The sequence below is a fragment of the Octodon degus genome, unplaced genomic scaffold (genome assembly GCF_000260255.1).
Source record: "Octodon degus isolate 3935 unplaced genomic scaffold, OctDeg1.0 scaffold00001, whole genome shotgun sequence".
In the NCBI taxonomy this organism is placed as follows: Eukaryota; Metazoa; Chordata; class Mammalia; order Rodentia; family Octodontidae; genus Octodon; species Octodon degus.
The window spans coordinates 11,118,776-11,126,257 of NW_004524577.1; the positions used below are offsets into that span (position 1 = coordinate 11,118,776).

Genomic DNA, 7,482 nt, shown 5'->3' on the forward strand with positions numbered 1-7,482 from the left:
CTTTCTTTCTCTGTCTCTCTTTCTCTCTGTCTTCCTTCCTTCTTTCCTTCCTTCCTTTCTTTCTTTTTTGATACCAGGGCTCGAACTCAGGACCTTGCCCTTGCCAGGTAGATGCTTATGCCACTGAGCTGCACCCCCAGCCCCATGGGTTTCATACTGAAAAGAGCAAAACTAGAAATTTCAAACTTGTTTCTATATCCTCTTATATCTTAAATAGTCCTTAAATCTCACTCTCTGTTGAAGAAGCATAAAAGTTAGGATAACATATTTCCTTTTAACAAATACATTTAACCATTCATCTTCCACCAAACAAACAAAACTGCACCCTAAGATTAAGCCCAGGGGAACCTCCCACCATGCTTCCTCTTTATGGACAGGGCTGTGACAGAGTCTCCCTTGGCACTGACTCTCAGCAGGAAGCGGATGCTCTGTGAGGCTGCCCAGAGTCAAGGCAAAAGGAATTGTGGGTCATTCTGTTCCCAACTCTGTCTTTTCAGCAAACTAGAGTCAAAGGGTTCGGTGTACTGGTTCATCCAGATGCGAGGTGGCAGGACCCAAATGTGAGCCCACACTGCTCAGCCTCTGGCCTATTCCTCTTGCCAATTCGACCTCCAGCATTCTGGCTTAGCTGAAAGAGGTGCAGGGGCTGCTAGCATACTGTGACTATCAGAACCGAAGATCACGCTTGTGGAGAAAAAAAGGTGGACACAGGAGTGCCTGGAAGCACGCAGGCTGGGTTAGTTTTCTGTCTCTTCTGTAAAAAATCACCACCAACCCAGTAGTCCCAATAGTATGAGGTTGTTCTTATATCTCTGCAGGTTAGAAGGCCAGCACCGAGCTCATTGGCTACAAACGAGGAGCGGCAGGCCATCATTACCTCCTGCAGGATCTAGGGAAGAATTCACTGGTGCTTGTCAGCTCCTGGTGATTGCCTGCGTCCCTTAGCGAGTGTCCCTCCCTGCATTTCCATGGCTTTGTCCTGCTGTCTCTTACCATTCTCCCTTGGATGCTCTTCCCTCTTGTTTTTGACTATAGACTTGAAAGATCTTCTTTTAAGGACTCTTGTGATTGAATTGGGCCATCTGAATCACTCACCTGTGAAGTCCCTTCTGCAGTGTAAAGTACCATAAGTTTAGGCTTCAAGAATTAGAGCATAACCATCTTTAGGAGCCACTGCCTACCACACAGGAGTTGTGCACGATCACGTGCCCAGGGAGCTTTTCTTCCTTTCTTTTACTTGACCTCATGTCTATCTCTCATTTGTCTTGTCTCTAACACCTGGAACCCCAGTTAGTATTTTAGTAAAATTTGATTGGGAGTGAGGTAAGCAAACAAGGATAAAAGGGAAGGATGGAGGAAGGAAAATGTGCTAGGGTACCATCTACATTTTAATCTTGCAGTCGAAGCACTGATACTTGAACAAGCGCTCCATCTGTAGATGGAATTGCAGGTATCAATACTGGGACTTTCTTCTTTGGTTAGGTCCAATAACATATATACCACATCTTCTCTCTTTGCAGATTTCAAAACAAGTTGTACATCTTAGATATATATGATTTTTATTTGTCAATTTTAAAAAATAATTATTTGAAAAAATTAGAAATGACTTGGGTGGGGCCAGCCAGATAGCTCAGTGGATTAAAGCATGCTCAGGCAGACACTGGGACTGGTGTTCGATCCCCAGTGTGCCATGTTGGCCCCACCTCCAGGGCACCATGAGACTAGGCTGAGACTGGGTGTGGTTGCAGGCATCTGCAATCCCAGTACTTGGGAGGCTGAAAAACAGGAAGGATCACTATAAGTCCAATGTGTGTAGTAAGACCCTGTAGACCCTGTACAAAATACATTAAAAAAGAAAAGAAGGGAAAGAAGGAAGGAAGGAAGGAAGGAAGGAAGGAAGGAAGGAGAAAGAAAGAAGGAAAGAAAGAAAGAAAGAAAGAAAGAAAGAAAAGATAGATAGATAGATAGATAGATAGATAGATAGATAGAAATTACTTGAGTGGGTTCGGAATGGTAGCACAGGGCAATTCACCAGCTGGCCTTGAATGCTATGTCCCACCCGCTCATGGGTGCAAGACCATTCTCACAAGAGATGATTACATTTTCTGTACTTCCCATCCAGCTTCTTTACCAGCAGGAACATGTTTACTATTAGCCACTGAAGTCAGACAGGGCATTTCCCAGTCCCAGAAAAGGAGTGGCCCCCATAGCCAATGGAAGCACACAGGAACTTCGCTTCACATCCCAGCCTGTCTGTCCTCTGTCACAGAGCTAGAACCAGAGAAAAGGGGCAGTCTAGAGCGCTGCCAGGCTCTCACATCGTTCAGATGCCACTTTCAAAATGAACTGAGGTTCTTGGCTCTCCAGTCTGGAAGCCCCTGCTGCTAGGCCTCTGTCATCCCCACACTTTGTCTTCCTTCCTCTACTCTTCAAACTCACAAACCAAAGAGTTTCATGCAGCCAAAATGAAAAGATTGAAATTCAGCGAAATCAGTAGATTCCAGGAACATAATCTTTTCTCCTCTCTCCCATTTCATCAACAAACTCTAAGCGGAAGTGTAGAGTTCCTTCAGAAAGTGTGAGGTCAGTGCTTAAAGATTAATTCTTGCATTTGCCCACAGATTACCTTGCATACTGGAAGACCAAGCCAGCTAGGGCTGATTCCCTGTAGTTTAGTAATCCAGCCTTGGGGTCAGAGACTGAGGTTGGGTTTGTGCCTAGGTGTCCCCCCAAAGCCTCATGCAGACATGGGGCAGCTTCTGGAGATTGTGGTTATTGTGTGTGTGGATGATGCACCTGCCCTGGGGCAGGTAATCTGCAATACAATGTAAGGAAGGAGAGGGTCCAGCTAGCTGCCTGAGCTGCTGCCATCCCCTTTGCTTTCTGCTCTTGCTACCCCATGAAGTGTTACCCTCTGCCACATGCCACTCTGCCTTAGAGCCAGCTCAGTGTAGACTGAAACTTTCAGTGAAATGTAAGCTAAATAAAGCTTTCTGTCCTTCATTTGTTGGGTATTTGTCCCAGCAATGAGAGAAGAGTGAGACTGCACTGAACAATACCATCCTCAGACACTGAGAGATGCCCTGGAAAGTCTAAAATAAAGTGCACCTCTGAACCAAACATTTTCATCTCTTTCGAATCTTTGTTTAGTCAGATAAATAAAATCAGATTTCTTTACTAATAAGAATTATATGCTCTCTCCTCATGGTCAAAACCAGAGCTTTCCACGTGCTTCTGAGGCCAGCAGCATCCAGGAGGCTTATGAAAGGGTTTAGCTTTAGACAACAGAACAAGCCAACCATCTTGGGAAATAACCTGTCACGCATCATCTGGCTTCAGAATAGGGGCCAGCACAGCTTCAGAAAAGAAAAGGTCTTGTCTCTGTGAAGTGGCTTGAAACTATTCCATGAAGCTTGGGTGAATTCCTTGCAAAGGGGGCACCAGAGAAGTGTTTCAGTCTCTCCTGGCACACACTCATCTGTTGGCCCAAGACCACTGATATTTCATCAATAATGTGGTCTGTAGTGAAAACTTGAGTTAACTCACACCAGGTTCAACTTCTGTTAATGATTTAACACCTCTTAAAGTGGGGCTGGTTCAGCCTGCTGATGACTTGAGCCTGTGAAGGTTGAGTGTTCCGACTCTATCCAGACCCAAATACTTTCTTAAATAATACAATATTTGATAGATAATACAAATTTATCATGCTTTATATCATGATATAAATTCATCATGCAAGACATGCTCTTCATAAAGGTGCATGCCTACAAAAAATAATAATAATAACAATAATAAAAAGCAGCTTGATGTTCCAAGGCAGGAATATCATTAATTTCAAGAAGACAAAGCAAATGTCTTTTTTTTTTCCCAAGAAAAAGGAAACAAATGTCTAGCTGGTGTTTGTCTTGCATGAATCTAAAAAGAATCCCTTAAGGACTCCAGACAACAGTCTAACTTTAAGTTCTCAGTCTCATAAAACAACTATTTTAATTAAATGCAGAGATTCTCCACCAAACTCAGCCCCCAATTATTGAAGCCTTTAAGAAAAAGGTATTAAACTAGTATTAAAAACGATGCTGACAAACTCATGACCATGAAGAGTAGAAAATGAGTTTTCAATGAAAGTGGTGGTTATTGTTGCTGTTATAGTAAACCCGGTCCTACAACGGGGATGTCTGGGCTCTTTCCTCATGAAACGCCACATATGTAGTGTGTCCCACACATGCTCTGAAAAACTATAACTACAAGTGACAATGGAGCTCCATATGTATCTGGCAGTAGAGAGACTCACTTAACAAGTTTTTTTTTTCACAATTTAAAATTTATAACTGAAAAATTTAAAAACTCATGGGTGCCTCTTCAAAAATGTAAGTGCTCAAAAATCTCTCCTTGTCTTAACATCTGTTGAAAGTATAAGAAAAAGTCTACGTACAGCGTAGGCATGCACAGGGAGAATTTCATTTCCTGGTTGTAAGAGTTCCTGTCACCTTAGTGTATCTCAGCCCCTGCTGCCTCGAGTGAGTCTGAGGAACAAATCAATGTGATTGTGTGGATAAAAGTTATGTGAAGTAACTTGTCATTTTTGATTTTGTATCTAAGCTTCAAAAAAGCTACTATAAGTGGCTACTGAAAAGCATTCTTTGTACCCAAGTAATGTGAGCTGGTGAATAACTAGAGCATGCTGCTTTTTAATAAATGTACCCAAAAATTATTTCATCAGGGCAGGAAAAAAATCCTACTGAAAGGAAATGATGTGGAAGAAATTCATTCTTCTTCCAACAAACACATCAAAAGCTGGCATTGTATAAAACCTAGGCAAAGCTAGTGTTCCATTAGAAACAGAGATGAAGCATTTTTTCAAATAAATGAATTCCATCTTTGGTCTATTGCTTTGAAAAGGCTCACAACTTAGTGAAGTACATGCAGGCTCAATATAACGTAAGTGTAAGCTCACTGTCATCCACCAATCTCCAAGCCCCAACATTCTGAAGCAATAACTTCCGTCCTTCTTCCCAATATATTTTATTTAAAAACAAAACCATTAATTTTTATATACATTTTCAGGTCATAATGATATGTTATAATAAGCTTGTAAGGATTATTGAATATTATTCAAATATTATTTGAATATTTTAAAGTAAGGCCTCAGTGATTAGCAAGAAAGACATACCATAGTCCTAAAATAAGAAGGTTTCCTTCCATTAAAAGGGTAATTTTATCTGAATATTAAGATTTTAAAAAATTCTAAAAAACAAAAATAAAAATAAAAAAATTCCAATTTGGGGGCTGAAGCTTGGGAGGTTGCAGGTGGGAGGGCGCATCCCCATTCCACCACGGGGCAGGGTCACAAACATGTCGGACAAGAATGAATTAAAGGCTGAGTTGGACCGAAAGAAGCAGCAGTTGGCCCAAATCAGAGAGGAAAAGAAGAGAAAAGAAAAAGAAAGAGAAAGAAAATAAACTGATCAGAAGAAGTTGCTGCTCCTGTGCAAGAAGAATCAGATCTTGAAAAAATAAAAAATAAAAAAAGAAACAAGTGTTGCTTCAAAGCATGGGGCTAACCCCAGAATCCCCTATTGTACCTTGTCCCTCCTCCTATGTCTCCATCCTCTAAATCTATGAGCACACCAAGCGAAGCTGAAAGCCAAGACTCTGGAGATGGTGTTGTGGCATCTATCTGGGGACCTGTTAAGCTTGGAATGCCCAAAATTACACAAGTTGCCTTTCCTCCTTGAGAAATTGTCACATACGCCAAGGAAGCACAGACTCCAGTGATGGCCCAACCCAAAGAAGATGAAGAGGAAGAAGATGATGTGATGACTCCCAAGCCACCTACTGAGTCTGAAGAGGAGAAAACTTCTAAAAAAGTAGAAGAAAGTGACAATAGAGCTCCCCCTCATGAGCTGACTGAAGATAAGAAGCAACAAATTTTACACACAGAGAGATTTTTAAGTTTCTTAGACCATTCTACAAGAATTGTAGAAAGAGCTCTTTCTGAGCAAATTAACATCCTCTCTGACTACAATGGGAGAGATCTGAAAGACAAAGAAGGAGGGATTCAAGCAGGTGCTAAACAATCATTAAATCAACAATTTTTTGATGAACGTTGGTCAAAGCATTGGGTTGTTAGTTGTTTGGATTGGTTGTCTCTGTATCCAGAGTTACTCGTGGCTTCCTGTAATAATAATGAAGATGCTCCTCATGAGCCTGATGGTGTGGCCCTTGTATGGAATATGAAATACAAAAAAAGACCCCAGAGTATGTGTTCCACTGACAGTCAGCTGTGATGTCTGGTATGTTTGCAAAGTTTCATCCAAATCTTGTTGCTGGCGGTATATATTCGGGCCAAATTGTGCTTTGGGATAACCATAGCAACAAAAGAACTTTGGTGCAAAGAATGCTATTGTTGGCTGCTGCATACACACACCCCATCTATTGTGTAAATGTTGTAGGAACACAAAATGTACACAATCTGATTAGCATCTCTATTGATGGAAAAGTTTGTTCATGGAGTCTGGACATGTTTTCTCATCTGCAGGGTAGCATGGAGTTGGTTCATAACACGCAGTAGCTGGGACACCTATGTCCTTCCCCTTGGGAGATGTCAGCAACTTTGTTGTTGGGAGTGAAGAAGGTTCTGTGTACACAGCATGTTGCCATGGCAGCAAAGCTGGAATCAGTGAGATGTCTGAGGGACACCAAGGACCAGTCACTGGTATCCACTGTCATGCAGCTGTTGGAGCAGAAGACTTCTCACATCTTTTTGCTACATCTTCATTTGACTGGACAGTAAAACTTTGGACAATTAAGAATAACAAGCCGCTGTATTCACTTGAAGATAATTTGGACTATGTTTATGATGTTATGTGGTTACCCACCTACCCAGTCCTGTTTGCCTGTGCGGATGGCATGGGGAGACCAGATTTAGGGAATGTCAATAATGATACATAGGTCCCAACTGCCACCATTTCTGGGGAGGGTAATCCTGCTTTCATTCGTATAAGATGGACCCATTCTGGAAGAGAGATCACTGTGGGCGATTCTGAAGGACAGATTGTCACATATGATGTGGAGAGCAGATGGCCATTCCCCAGAACGGTGAATGGGCATGGCTTGGATGGACTCTTGCAGAAACTAATGCAAACCAAGTGGAGGCAGAGGAAGAAGCAGCTGCCTGAATACCTGCTTAGTTCCTGGAAAGGGGAGTGTAGTGTTAGTGGGTTTAGGGAAAACAATAAAGTAGATTGTAAGACTATTTACATGCTTCTTTATGAATGACAATTAAGTAAAAATGTCATGGAAAAAATAAATCAATAAAAAATTCAAATTTGAGTATTAATGAGGCTTTATTAAGAATCGACTAAAATAATTAGATACTTCACCTGATGAAATGTGTATGAATGAATAAATGAATGTATTTATTAATAAGTGTTTAAAGAAGAAAGAGGGATGAGCAGGAGCAACAATTAAACATGTGGGCAT

The 7,482-nt window shown here is 41.5% G+C and overlaps 1 pseudogene; it reads left to right on the forward strand.

Annotated features, from left to right (window-relative positions):
- Nucleotides 1-5,352: 5,352 nt before the first annotated feature.
- Nucleotides 5,353-7,190, forward strand: LOC101577613 (annotated as a pseudogene).
- The last annotated feature ends 292 nt before the right edge of the window (nucleotides 7,191-7,482 follow it).